Here is a 15970-nt window from a genome sequence, read left to right as displayed (position 1 = left end):
ATGGAAAAAAAGGCATACTGTCAACTAATAGATAGAAGCTTATTATTCTAATGCCTTTGTAATAAGCTTCAAAATGTTAACATTTTTCCGAAAGAATTCTGTTTGAATTGCTTGTTCCAAAATTATGTTTCATCACTTCTCCTTGCTGTCCCAGTCCCCTACATTCAATATATTGACATAACTTAATAATATAATTCAGATAAATAACAAGTTGAGAAAAATTTTAACATAAGAACTTCTGTATTCAGAAAGTAAATAATGCTCACTTGGATTTGTCACACATGAAAGTTACAAATGGGTTAATATTTTATTTTCAGAAGATATTGCTCTTTGCATCAGAATTGAAAGATACATCAAATCTGACATTAAAATGTAATGTCTGAATGAATAGTACTGTAATGATAAACAACGAGCAGAAACTGAGTTAATAATATGAATCTCTGGCTTGGATTGTTATGAAAATCTTGTGTATAGTCTATAATTTTGCATCTGTTTTTTTAGAGGGAAAAACTAACTGAATTCCTGCTGTTATGTTTGAATGTTTTTATACATTGAAAAAGGTGTAGATCAATAGCTCATTAGTCCACATAATAAAAAATTTTCCAATCAAGATAGAGACTACTTTGCTGGCACAGTAGCTTAACTCAGCAGGGGGCTAGCAAACCAGAGACTTTTTCATGAGATACTGCAGTTTTATTTCTAGTGTCACCTATCAGGTCAGGATGCATATCTGTTGTTAAGAGAAATTTCATTTTTGGTGCATCAGGCCAGGGGGTGTTGCTTTTGAAGCAGTTCCCTCCTACAGGTAAAAAGAACCTAGGACGAACCCACACTACTAACTGTGAGGGTATACAGAGTTACTGTGCACTTCACTGTTAGAACATTGATCCAGCGTCACGTGGTTTTGTCTTAGAAAAGTTTTACGCGACATGATAGTCCTTTATTGCCAGCAAGCAGATAATGCTTTGTGAACACCTATAGAGAAAACCAATCAAAGTGGGGTATGAGAGCACAGGAAAGAAGATATAAATTTAATTATTCAGCCATTAAGTTTCTTCAGGGCCCTTACATGATTGTTACTTTTTCAAATCTTATAGCTATGAGCACTTTTTTTATCAGCTCCTGGATGTTTGCCGGTAAGCTCAGATAAGGTTTTCTAGATGGTTTCCTCCCTCCTTCCTCATTTATTGAGTGACTAAATTGAGCCAGGTGCTTGGGGTTCAAAAATGCACAAGGCACAGGTCCTGCTCTTCAGGAGCTTGTGGTCTTGTGCAGGGGTCAAAACCTCAAACACCTACCTATTTGGCCAAGCAGGCAAAGTAACTTGAGTGCAGCAGGCCAGTGGAGGTCTGCAGCAAGCAGGAAAGCGCTTGCTGGAGGAACCATGGTTGCCTTTCCAGTGTTTAGCCTGGTTTTGCCAGTCTTCTGACTTTTCAACAGAAACCAGTCGTTAGATTTTTAAGTAGTAGCAACTAAATAAGATTTTGTTTTTAAATAAAACAAGCCTGTGTATTGTATTCAGCCGTGGACCGTGCCTTCCTTTTCAGAGCTTTCTTTTCTCCTGTTTACAGTAGTGTTTTACCTTAGTGTATGATTTTAAAGGCTTAACATAATTTTGGATTTGTTTTACATCTGTATGTATGAGAGGTAAATTTCCATATATGCAAGGAGGAATTATGTATTTGTTCTAAGTCCAGGCAAACATTATAAATATGTCATGTTTTGTGTGCATGTTAAAGAGCAAATCACTAAACATTTTTTTTTTAAGTTTTACCATGGTAAAAGCTAATTATATAAAGGTTTAATTGTTAGAATTAGCTTATCTTCTCCATTTCTGTCAATTAGTGTTTAAGAATAAAGTCTTACCCGTTAAAATTTACTGGTTTTTGCAAAGTAGGAACAGTGTTTTATTTATTCTTAAAGTCTCTCCTGTGTTTTTTTGAAAATTATGTTTAGAATTTTCAAATAAAAAATGATTATAAAAAACCAAAATTCCACAATATTTTGTAAGTTTTTTTAGAATTTATTTTACTCTTAGAGGACTAATATCTAGCACTTTAAAAATCAGTTTTGTTGAGAAACTGGGGTGCTTTGATTCTTTTGGCCAATTTTTACAAGCCAAGTAACCCACTGTGGAAACATGTATCAGTAAGTAGGAAAGTAAATTGAATTTTTGTGTCCTAGAGAATTAAATTATGCTATATAATGGAGCCCTGGCCAGCATAAGTCAGATATATGAAGGCTTGCTCAAGTGACAAGTTACAAATAATAGCAGTTCTTCAGCGAAGTAGGTAATATGGATTTCAGGTTGAATTCTTTATGCAGTGAGTATGTAATTAGATTTCATTAGTCGAAATTTTAGTTAATTAACTTGAATTACATTGTTGCTTATCCTTATTTCAAAGAAAATATTATGCCAGGTAAAAATGCCACATAGATACAGCTTTACATATTTATTTATATACATCAAGAAAATTTAAGAACATAGCTGTAGAAATAGTATCTTAGCAGTTTTTACTGTGCTTTTAAATTCTCTAAGCACATTTTACAATGATTTTTGTGTTAATTATGTCTTAGTAAAAAATGATGTTTGGCTGTAGGATCTTTTTGCTAGTTGAGTGGCAGGAAAGTAGTAGATCTAGGGGTCACTTATGAATTTAAAAAACCTGTTTTGGCCTATAAATATTTTTTTCAGAATGGTCTATAATTTAGTGGAAGGAATAGTAACTTAGTTCTCCAAGGTTAAACTTAAGAAAGATTAGAATTCAGACCTATATTTATTCTTTATATCTTTCATTCTTTTATTGATGCATACATGTAATAAAATGTACAGAATTTATATTTACACACACACACGCACACACACACACACATACACAGAATGTCACCTTCACAAGGGCAGGGATCTTTTTTGTTGTTCATCAACATGCAAATGCCTAGAACAGTGCCTGGCTTATGGTAAGCACTTATTCTGTATCCGTCACTGAATAGCATAAATCTTTGAAGAGGGTCGTGGTCTTAATAGTTGGTAGAGGGACAATAAACAGTTGTAATAACAGGGTGATAAGTGCCATGATGGTGATACTCCAGAAGCATTGGGTGTGTGTCAAGAAATGCTTCCAGCCTGAAGTGATGATGATTCTTGAGCTGAATCTCAGTATGAGCTGCACAAGCTAGGTAAAGGCAGTGGTGAGCATGGTGGTGGAGAAAAAACCAACCGAGAGAGAACAGCATGGATGTGAAATAAAGTATTGCAGTAGTTCTCAAACTTGAGCATAAGAATCACCTAGAAGGTCTGGGGTGGGGCCCAAGCATTTGCATTTCTGAAGAATTTCTGGGATGAGGCTCATGTTGCTCAGCATCACACTTAAGAACCACTGTAACCTGGTGTACGGGTAGTTGAGGTGAGGTATATGGTTGCATGGCTGTGGCTATAAAGTAACTTTTTAAAAAGTTTTTCCAGAAAAAATTATGATTTAATTCACTGTGATTCAGAAGTTGTAACCAGTTATCTATGGTTCTTTTCATATGGTTCTTTATCCGTCTGATCAGGCTCCTTGGGCATAATTTTAGGCTTCAAAAAGGGATTTTTGTTTTTAGTCTTTCTAGACATTGTACTAAGAAAGAAAAAAATTGGAAAATTGGCTCCACATTGGAAAAAACAGAACGTATTTTCTGTGATGGGTAAATGTTGTTTTCCGCACTCCTAAACCACCCTTGCTTCAGTTTGTCTCTTCTCACTGTTATAACCTTGTTCTTTTTCTTGCTGGGATTAACTACGTGGCCATTGCCATCATAATGCTGAATTGACTTTACTGTAGGGACTTTACATTTCCCAGTCTAGCAAAATTGACTGCTTTTGTTCATTTCAGATTATTTGATTAGTTTAAAGCTAGGAGGTAAATTTTCAGCAAGGTACATGGGGATTTGGCCGTATGACTCCTATTAAACTTAATGGGGGTCACAACTCCCATTAAATTAATAGGAATTGTACGGTATATCCGTGTTTGCTGCAGGCAAATGTAACCTTATTTTTTAAATTTGCAAATTATGTAAATTAACATTGATATAAAACAAAGCATTTTTTAAAATGATTTATTTATATTTTTAGTGCAGATTAATGCGATTTTATTCCTTAAGAAAGTACCTAACTATATTGCTCTTAGGACACTAAATATTCTTTTGTGTTATATGAGTGCAATGTAGTTTGATTGCAGCAGCGTTCTTCTGCATAGGTTCTGATGTAATTCATTTTCAAAAATATAAATATTAATGCCACTTACATATTATATGACATTGCTTCTGATCTTGTAAAAACCAAATGCTTTACAGTACTACCAGGATTTAAGAGCAAGGTATATGAGTTCTGATTATGACTCAAAATTGAAAAAAAAATAAGATTAAACTTATTGGATACCCTGGCATCTTTAAAAAAGTTAATTTGGAGTATACTTTTGTCATTTTAGATACCAATATTCAGTGTTAATTATGCCATATTTAGTATATATGGAGATTAATTCTAGTGGTTGCTTGTTGATTTTTTTCTTCTCCCCACTTTTCCTCCCCACTTCCCACCCTATTTCGTCCTCTTTTGCTTCTTTTTCCAGTGTTTAGAAAGGTTGACTTATCCATAATCTCTGTTGATTCACTAATAGGTCTATTGCTGGTAGAAAAGTGTTATAAAATCAGTGTGTTACACACAGACCTTAATAACACTGTATTGCTTGGCTGCTTAATTTTTGCAAACCTCCATATTCTGACAGAAAAGACTGCATCAAATATTTATTTAATAAATCTGTTATGAAGTAATTTGCTAAAAGTAAAGAGGTCATAAACTTTTCCATACAGAAGTAAATTTTTGAAATACTGATTTTACATTCATATTAGACATTTATCACCGTTACTATTATACTTTGAAATAATCAATAGTGTATTAAAGGTGGCTTAATTAAAAGCACAGGAGACATGTAAAGCACCTTAATTTTTCTGAACGGTAATTGTGTTCATTACTCCTTACTAAGTAATTTCAATCGTGATGAATCTCTTGCCTCATTTCTGGAATTAATGTACCTTTTCACTTTTTTATATACTAGGTCGTGGTATTAGAGAATAAGATAATACAAATGATTGAGCACATCTGAGTATTAATGTAGAACTGGTAGTTCTCAAAGAACTTTTTTTTTTTTTTGCTGTATGCGGCCTCTCACTGTTGTGGCCTCTCGCGTTGCGGAGCACAGGCTCCGGACGCGCAGGCTCAGCGGCCATGGCTCACGGGCCCAGCCGCTCCGCGGCAGGTGGGATCTTCCCAGACCGGGGCACGAACCCGTGTCCCCTGCATCGGCAGGCGGACTCTCAACCACTGCGCCACCAGGGAAGCCCTCAAAGAACTATTTATCTGCCACATTACTAAGGGAGTCTTACTGAAACATACGCTTGGTACCCTATGGTAGTCTTTATTTTCTTTTCACCTCCTGCAAGACAGAGAACGACATATGACAGCCGTGCAGTCTACATGTATTAGACATCAATGTGGATTAGTGAATATCTCATGACATCTTTCAACCCTATTCTTTTACTCCTTTTGTCAAATTGACAGAAGTGATTCCAGGAGAATATCTAGCCTCGGCCCCGGGATGTTTTGGCTAAAATGTAAGGCTGAGAAGGGAATTCCATATAAGAGCTTCTGGAAGCAAAAACATTTATAATCCCTTCTTATGAGCATGGGACTCTCCTGAATGTGACTTTTATGTTTGCTATTATTCTTGCTTTGAGGGTTTATTTTTCCTAAAAGCTTTCCCCTCCTCCTGATTTTGAATGTAATACGTTCTTATGAGAAAAGATAAAACATAAGAAAATTAAGATAAGCATTTAAAATTTTTCATAATTCTAGACCTTGATATAACCACCATACATTTCCTTCTTTTTCCCCAACACACATGATAAAAACAAAATTACAATGTATAAAACAAAATTATGTTCTTCATTTCCATATACTTTTATATTCTGATTTTTCCCACTTTATTATCATAACTTGTATTACCCTGTCATTATATATTTAGATAATAGATTTTAACAGCTGCATTGTAATTTATCATGTATATGTCAAAACTGATTTAATCCTCCCTCTCTACCTGTTGGCCATTTGAACCTAATTTCTTTCAAGTATAAAATAAATATCTATATGTCTTTTTCATCATATTTGGTTGTTTCTTGGGACTGGAATTCTAGAACTCTGATTATTATATCAGGCATGTATACATCTTCCAAACTGGCTTTTTGGAAGGGTTATACCAATGGTCTCTTTGACGACTGTGTGAAAGTATCAATCTATATGCTTTACCAGCACTGATTTTAAATTTTTAAAAGAATTGACACTTAGATATGTGAAAAAGGATATCTGATTGTAATTTAAGTTTCTAATTTGGGGGATAATTGTGAGGACAAAAACATTTTCTATGGATTTACTTATTGGCCATTTGTAATTTTGATGTGAATTTTTTTGTTCACTACCTTTGCCAGTTTTTCTGTTTATGTTGTTACAGCTTTTCTTATTTTTTAAACCCTTTGATGATATCCTTTTGTGATTTTTATTATGAAAAATGTTTTTGTTTGCCTTTTAATTCATACTGATTTTTTAATGAAAATTTCAAACAGAAGAGAGAGTTTTGTGAAATAATACTAGTCACAGATTTAACAATTATCAATATTTTACTTGATTTGCTTTATTTACCCCCTTTTCCTCTTTCCTTACTTTTTGATGTTTAGTTCTTTTGTGAGATCTTCCATTATTTTTATCCTTAAAAATCTTGAGATTAGTTAAATATTTATTCACTTGCATTTCCCTGTAGTTCTTACGTGTTTTTATTTAAAATTTTAATCCATTAGGAATTAACTTTGTTATCAGGTGAGAGCCAAGGGAGTAAACTAATATTAATCATTTGGAATGAATCAGATTTTAACTAACACAGTAGATAAAGTTAGGACATACCTAAATTAAAAATGGATAATAGAAAACAGTTTTAAAAAAAAGAGAGGGAAATGAATATAATTTGTTTACACAGAATGAACTGTGCATGAAAATGTTACTGTTCTTTTGATTCCAATAATAATGCTAATGAAATGATTTTGTTTTGCATCTATTTAATAAAGTTTATTTTTAAGGTATTTTTGTTGTTGAGAGAAAGAGAGCTAGTGAGAGAGAGAGACAGAGACAGACAGAGACAGAGACAGAGAGACAGACAGAGAAGCAAAAAGCAGGACAATAGAGATTAAAATACCCTATAGTGAAGTTCTCCATTTTGGGAATTTTGGAATGTCAAGAAACACCACAATTTCTTGGAAAAAATGGAGGGATTCAGATAAAGTAGAGTTTTGTTTTGCATAAGGATTTAATCAAAAAAAGAGGTTAAGTAAAATTCTCATTTATTTTGCTGGTTATTTATAGAGTACTTCTTACTATGGCTTTTTATCTATCTCTTTGTATCTAATATATGTGTGTGTGTTTATATTAATAATCATTAGTTCTCTCTCCCCTTCCTGATTCTATTTTTTCTCTTTGTAGTATTAAAATCTAAACCAGGTTTTGATTAGAGTCAATATAATATGTTATTAAGAGTCAGGGACTTAATAACTTAGTCAAACACAATGAAAAGGATGGATAGGGGCATTGCTGGTGGTTGTGGGGAGAGAGCTCTCTGCTGGATTTTAAGACACCCACTTTTATATGACAGAATGCTGTAATGAGGTGATTGGTGGTAGCAGGTTGATTCCAAAGTTGTAAGTAAAGTGAAGGAGACAGGTGGTGCCGGTTAAGTGTATCCTATTGTTTAAGGAAAGTACTTTTTATAATTTTCTTTTTTGGTTGTTTGTAGTAGATAAGTTGAATACCTGAATTTGTTTCCAGGCAGAAAGAAAGGAAATGGGATCCAGTGCAAGGATAGAGAGGCTCATCAGCAAAGGAACATGTATATTTTGATAGAGGGAGAGGAAGATTCAGGAAGAGATGTTTACAGGAGAAGAAATTTAAGGGAGGTCATGCTGGATGTTTTTAATCTTCTTTATCTATAACAGTGCACCTCAAAATTTACATATAATTGGGGATCCTGTTAAAATGTAGATTCTGATTCAGTAATCTGGGATGGTCCTTGAGAGTCTGCATTTCTAATAACCTCCCACGTGATGCTGAGGCTGCTGGTCTGTGAGAGGACATCTGTATCAAGGAGTGTTAGGTATTAAAATGTTTAGTCTAGAAAATCAGATCTTGCATAATAGTGATTTCTACCTTTGCAAATTAGGGTTTATTTCTTACCTTAAGAACACAGTTGAAATATAGAAATAACATCACTTTCAGTTTTATAATTCAGTTTATTTAAAAAAGGAACTAAGCTACCTTGCAACATTTTACTAAACTTTTTTTTTTTGCGGTACGCGGGCCTCTCACTGTTGTGGTCTCTCCCGTTGCGGAGCACAGGCTCCGGACGCGCAGGCTCAGCGGCCATGGCTCACGCGCCCAGCCGCTCCGCGCCATGTGGGATCTTCCCGGACCGGGGCACGAGCCCGTGTCCCCTGCATCGGCAGGCGGACTCTCAACCACTGCGCCACCAGGGAAGCCCTTTACTGCACATTTTTGTATTTTGTTACACTTTCAGTCCTATTTTATATGCTTTCTATTGACCTTTTATCTGATGATTTGTATTGAAAAATCCCTGAGTAACAATGCAGCCTGACCCTTTCTCCCTAATATTTTCCTCTGTTCCCCATTGATCTGTCCTGCTTTCATTCTGTTACACGGAAACATCATTTGAATAGCATTTTACTATAAATGTTAGTACTTAAAGTAACATTACAAAATCATGTAATGCAAAGTGTATATTATTAACCCATTTAGGAAAAGTTTATATTTCACTGATTTTTCAAAGTCAGCATATTTTAAAAACTAAGAATTGCTGTCATTTTCACGTCAGTATTAATACCTTGATGTGTTAACACCATAAAAGGGTATAGGATGGGAGTACTTGAATGTAAATGGTTATCAAAAAACAGCTCTGCTTAAGATCTAGCAATTTTTCCACTTTATAGTATTATACTTAATCAAAGATTTTATTTATTATTAGTAGTGGACATGATTTTATTTTCTCTTCCTGTCAGAGATAAAGATAAGTTACTGATCTGATTTATTTTAGCTTTACTATAATACAAATCACAAATTACATTTATTTCTTCATGAAGTTCATTAGATTCATGATCTTTTTAAAGCCAAATAAAAAGTAAGTAAATAGCAAATTTTAAACATATACAGGTATCTTAGAGATCAAAATAGTTTTACAAAATTTTTTGGTAGAATTGAAGAATTTTAGACTTAGAATCTCAACTTGGAGATTAGCAGTGTAGAAGTTTTCAGTTTACTGATGCAGAAACAGGCCTGCCAAGATTGTTCCTTTGCCAAGCTCTCTTTACTACCGGTCCATTTTTCTTTCTGTAGAACTTAATGTTTAGCCTCAGATCATTGGTGTATTTTTCTTGCCTCATGAGGTTGTCACTCAGAGTATTTGATATAATTTAAAATATATTGCTTAATATTGTTTAACTTAATAGTGATCAGAAAAAATTCACTTATTTCAAAGCTTTTAAAATCATTACTATTTCAGATTAAAAACTGTATTAAGATTGACTGTATTTTGCAATATATGTAACATATGTATTACAGAAGGTCCAGTCTTGCTAACTCTCTGCAACTTTCAAATAATCTTCAGAAGTTATATAGCCACAGGCCTATATTTAAAAAAAAAAAATCAGTATTTCCCTTTGAAAGTACAAACGATTGCTGAGAATGATTAAACTACCCATAACACTGAAAAAACACAACAATAATTTTAACTTTTACTATATTTATCAGTTAACACTGATTAGCAGTCATCAATAAAGCAGTTAAAGGCATGCCTTTGCAGCCCCTCCTTCAGGTATGGGTTTTTGACATTATCTTTTCCCTTTTGTTTGCTTACCGCAGGAAGCTAGTTTAATCCTTCGCTTTGTTTTAGAGTTTAGGCAAATAGAGACTATCCCTGTTAGCTTTCAAAAGCTCTTACTTTTGTTGCATTAATGGCACTCACTGTAGATTCTGTGATCCTGGTTTATTTACCAGAAAGCTTACCTTTGAGAGCTGTCACTCCATTGCTTCAGCTGTGTTGTTAATTGAGTGATAGCAAAGATTGAGTAGAAAACCTTTAGTGACAAAAGACTGGATATAGGTGTGACTCCGGTCTAAAAGGCTGGTGAATCTTTGCGTCTTGATCCCATTTCTATTTGTACTAAAATACTAAACATGGACTAAAGGAACAAAGTACATTTAAAAGCATTCAGAAATGTTAAGTAACAATAAAACTCTGTAACCATTTAAATGACAGCAGCTGACTATTTGAATTAACTTTATGTTTGGCTTAATTTGGGGCCCTAATTATTCCTAACTTACTGTGAGTAGGTTTCAATTATAGTATCCTGCAGGGATTTGTAGGTAAGGCAACTAAAAGAATCATTTTACATGAAGTACTTTTGTTCAACTGATTAGGCAAGTTAAAACATAATGATGTAAAACTGAAACCTTCCTGACAAGGCCCAAACAAATGTTTCTAGTAATTTTGTTAAAAAGAAAAATTGAACTAAGTTTAATTTTAAATAATATTTTGGTCTTTTGGGAAGATTGTAAATCAATTGTACATTGTAAAACTGATCTAGATATCGATGTGTCTTAAGATTACATGTTTTAGTGAAGTAGTGAAGCATTAAAGATATGGACAGATTTGTCAGTGGAAACCTTCCTCAGTAATGTTTAGTTGCTTTATAATCCTTGATATACAGTTTGACAGCTTGAAATACATAGGCTTAAAAGAAAAATACAAATAAATAACTTGAATGAGTAGCACCTCTTCTGGATTTTGGAATGCATTTCAAGTGGACACAAATCAGAGACTCATTTATAGATTTGAAATGCTATATACCAAGAAGTGCAAGGACACAGAATATGGTTGACATTGTGCTACAGTCAGTAGACACAAGCCCTGTTTAACTCCTCTTCCTAAATACTGTCCCCATTACAGAGCCCACAATAATTTTGAATACCTTTATGAGACTGCAACCACTTTGTGACTGTTAGTGGTACATGCTACTTTGGTTCCTTACTAATCTGTGTTACAGAGCAAAGTATAAAAAAGCTTTTGTTGGTATCAATAAGACCATTTTGAAGCTTAACCATTAACATTTCATTAGAGTCTCATAGCTGCTTAATGTTAATCCAGCCTAGTGAAGAGAGTTAAGAGGCAGCAGTTCTGTTCTCATTCTTACCTTCTCAGTTCCCCTTTATCCCCCAGCCTTTCGACTCTTCTTCATCCTCTCTCTCCTCCCCCTTCTTTACCCTTTCTTTCAGTTTTTGAACATCTATTATATGTTAGTTACATACTTATATATGCATTATTCGATTGTCAGTTCTATGACCAGTTTTTCACAGAGTTAAAATCTAAAAAGTGTAGCATGTAATTCAAGGACCTTGGCTTTGACTTCAGAGTGGAGTTTTCCTCCCGTAGTTTCAGCTAAGCTATATCACTAAAAGTTCCTTAAAAACAATGCCAAGAAATCCATCCTTCCCCCTATTCAGTTCCTGTTTGTTCCTTAGGATACTACCTAGTACCTTTAGGAGGCTTTAAATGGGAGAATTTAAATGGGAATTTTCTGAATTTATATAGCAGCACAGTTCAGTAGAGTAGGTCACTAGCTACAAGTCATTACTGAGCCCGTGAACTATGACTAATGTGACTGGAGGGAAACATTTTTTGCAGTTTTTTTTTTTTTTGTCACTTCTTATATCTCCTTTTCATAGCACTTGGGCACTCAGAAAAATATTTCAGTTAGTTGAGAGGTGGTCAGGGAGTGTTAGTACCAAAGCAATATTTAAAATATATACTTCATGCATGGTACAGCAGTTTCACTGATTATCACCCAAAAACAATGTGGGGAGTTTGTGAATATGGAAAGCAAATTAATGTAGCTGTATCCATAGTATGTGGCTTGCAGGAATGGAGTCTGAGATTAACAGCTGAGTATATGTTAAGTATACTTTAAGACTTAACAGTTACAAACCCTAGTTGCTGACTGCAGCCTCAGTTCTTAGATGATTTTGATAGTTCTTAAATTATCTGGGTAGTAATAACTTACATCTAACTAAGTCAGCTAATGGTGGCTTCTATTCCCTAAATGGAGCTTCCTTCTTGAAATCCAATGATGAACCCAGCTGATATTGCCATTTGCTTTCTATGGTTTGAGAGCTTTAGAAAATAAGTAATTATGAAGGCCTCAGTTAAAAATGATGAGTAATGGATATCCCTCGTCATTTAGAACATTCTTGTGATTTTGGCTTGTGAACTTCTTCTTTTAGTAACTAGAAAATTCTTCTCTAATTTTAGCTTAGATATAAGAAGGAGGAAACTTTATCCTTATAATAGAAAATGGTGTTTCATTATAATGTTATTTTACATAGTCTTATACATCACACTTGAAAATATATTACTTTTTTGGTTAGTGTGTTCTTAATGATTTTATTATTAATATTAAATATTAATATTAAAATGTTTATAGCTTATAATAAAATTGATGGCTTTCTTGGAGAAATCTTGATAAGGTGCCTTTTAATTATATATATGTGTATATATATGTGTGTGTATGTTTATATATGTATATATGTGTGTACATATGTATACTGGCAGTCAGTATACAATATATTCTCTATTTAAATAGCATTTGCAGATGAATATCTGGTTTAACATACTGTCTGTGTCTCTGATTTAGAAAAACAATGACAAATTCTATATTTAGTAGAAATTGAGGTAAATGCACAGTACAACTACAGGAAGTATTTTCTATACTCATTAATTTTGGAAAAGAAAGCATTTGGTTTAGAATGGTGAGTTAAAAACCACTATATTCTATAGTTCTACTAAATAGTCTAGCTTTAAATACTTTGTAATTAAAAGGTTTGCTTAGAAAACTTAAGGAGTTTTCATTGACATGCTCAGCATTGATTTGTAGTTTCAGAAGTGCTAGTTTCTGAGCGTCACATCTAATAGTTCATTATCACCTCTTGTTTTATAACAATAATGGTGTCTCTCGAATTGAAGCATTATTTTATCAACTTCATTCCTGAATGATTTATTTTAGCAAGTCACTCCATTCTTTAAATGTAAGTTTGGCATCATTATTAAAAAAAGAATATGTTGCCATTTCATAGGGTAGATATGAGAGGGGAGTTCCAGAAATGGTTGAGCTGTGCCATGGCTGCATTATTAGAACAAATGAATAACCATCCACGTGACTACCTGGAAGGAGAGGGTATAGTTTGTTATAGGGAGAGATATTTATGAATATAATCTGGTATATATGTAGAAAAAATAAACAGTAGTATTTATAAGCACAGTTCATATGTTTGTTATTTAAATATGAAGGGAATAAGAATATAACATTTGACTTATTTGCCTGTTTATAGTTGTTCTTCAAAATATGATCATATGAAAGTATCTGGAAAATAAACCTGCATACATTTAAGTTAAATTTCTGTTTCTTTTTTATTTAGCATTTGCGAGTGAATATCCAGTTTACCGTGCTGTCTCTGTATGTCTGTCTCTCTCTCTTTCTCTTGCTTTCTTTCTGTGAATTTAGAAAAAAAAATTAGTTAACTCTATATTTAGTAGAAATATGTACTTTCATGGTTTTGGCAGCTGAAAAGTATCACACTATATAAATTAAGATACACTGACACAGTGAGTTTTTTATTTTACAACTTCATTAAATTATTTTTCTTAACTGCATAAGAACATTTTATTGGTATTTATTCTGCAGGAAGATCCAATACTTTAAATTTATCTTAAGAATTTCAATTTTTTTGTTGGTACAGTTGAAAAAAGTACTCAACTGTCAGTCCATTCCAAAAGTGAAAAAGGCAGATATAGCTGGTCCAGAGGAGTGAGGGTCTAGCTCATGTCAGCATTTTGACACTGCATTCTTTTGGGGTATCTGTTATCACTGAATAGGAAACTGTTTCAAATTGACAGGCAGACAGAATGTTGTGCTGAATGTGTAAATTGGAATTATCACATCTAGCAGTTCCCTTCACCAGGTGCCGGCTTGGAGCTCGGTTCTGCACTAATGTAGAGAGAGTGCCGGGAATAGTTTTATTTGCTAATTATCCCTTATCTCTTCCTATGTCTAGTTTTTTAGTAAACAGCTTGCCCAGGTGTTTTTAGGAATGCCTAGCAGGACAGTGCAAGACTGCAGGTGCTTATGAGGAAAGGAGATGCCATACAGAACACTGAAAACATCTATATCCATCTCTGTGAAGAAGATTATTGCTTTCAAGGGTTTTACTCCCTAAAGCACTGAAAACAATACTTGTCAGTATTTTGTTGGCCCTGAGATACTGGTGAGGGCAAAAAACTGGGGGTGGTGTTTTAAGCTAGAACATTTAATAAGGCTTTATGTTTGAGTCTTAAAAAAACTAAGCAGTGAAGTTTTCCAAGATTGTAAAAAATGAAAGCAAATCAAGTGTTAAAGGAATATTAAAGATTTTTTTGTTTGTTTCTTCAGACTTTTTGATCTTACTGGGAAGATTTACTACTACATGATATAACTTTTTTATTTTCTTTCACTTTTTAGAAGAAATTCTTGTGTATTATAGTACTCCGTTTGAAAGCAAAATTTAGAATTTTTTTGTTTTATGAATTTATATCACAAGCTCTTGCTAAGTACTGCTCAAATTAATTTGTGCTTGAAGCATTTATAATTTACTTTTCTTGAAATTTAATAACTTGAATCACAAAATTATTCATTAATTAGTTCTGTTAATTGTTTTTTTTTTTGATGTCATAAATAATTTTCTTAAAAGTTCATGATCTATCTTTTACCTATCCTTTGGGCATTGAATTTTCTTACTGCATTTTCCGTTGTAGATTGCTTTTTCATTTTCTTTTTTCTAATCATTTTTTCCATTATGGTAAGATAATGAAGTACTAAGTGCTCAAAATATGAAGATCTTTATGAAGTTTCTTCTAGTTTGTCTAGGACTGTGAATGTTGTCATGGCTTTTCGACAGCCAGTCACATTTCAGTGATACTGCTGAACCGTTCACAGGATTTATCCTGTCAGCTTTGATTTAGGATTAGACATTATTGTCTTTTGTATTGACTTGGTTTCTGTTTCCTTTCACTGATATATCCTGTAGTGAAATAACATTTATACCAGTTTCCCATGGAAGTGGAAAAGGCTTTATATATTCAAAGGGAGCAAATTTTAGTATAAAGTTTATTTATTCAAATTCTGACTTTTACTAGCTATGTGAATTTGTATGAATTATTTCACTTTTGAGTTTGCATTTTCTATTAATTATAAAATTGGAGAAATACCTGCTTTTTATAACTATTGACACTTAGAAAAGCGACGTTTAAAAAATCATTCATTAGTAATTATTGAACACCTGCCACATGCTGGGACTATGCTGTTTGCTAGGTATGGTTCTTGCTGTTAATGAAACTTACAAAAACTGTGGTATGTTATGACACCTGCAAGGGGACTAGAGAGAGCGGAAGGTTTTCTGGCAGAGATGCCTGAACACATAAGAATTGACCAGCTGAAGAATGAGGCATTCCAGGAGGGGGACTAGAGTATGCAAAAATATTGCCACTGAAAAATGTGAATTGCAAGTGGTCCAATGTGTTTGCAAGGTGAGAGGTGACAAGAGATAGGACTGTACGAAGAATATGGGCCAGATCATATGAAAGAGTTAGGATTTTATCAGCTAGGTAACAGATAATGAATAATTTCAAAGGTGATTATAGATTTTTATTTTAGAAGTATTTATTTAGTTTGCATGGGTTTACTGCTGAAAGCAGAGAGAACTTTGAATAAGTTCTTGTGGGGTCAGGCAATTAATATG

The 15970-nt window shown here is 33.6% G+C and overlaps 1 protein-coding gene across 4 annotated transcripts in view; it reads left to right on the top strand.

Moving 5' to 3' along the window:
* Positions 1–15970, top strand: part of ADGRL2 (adhesion G protein-coupled receptor L2) — a 271647-nt gene that overhangs the window by 126424 nt on the left and 129253 nt on the right. The gene's annotated exons all lie outside the window — the stretch shown is intronic.

Source organism: Lagenorhynchus albirostris, chromosome 2 (genome assembly GCF_949774975.1).
Source record: "Lagenorhynchus albirostris chromosome 2, mLagAlb1.1, whole genome shotgun sequence".
Classification (NCBI taxonomy): domain Eukaryota; kingdom Metazoa; phylum Chordata; class Mammalia; order Artiodactyla; family Delphinidae; genus Lagenorhynchus; species Lagenorhynchus albirostris.
Note: the sequence above shows the minus strand (reverse complement) of the source record. Positions and strands in the feature narration are given on the sequence as shown.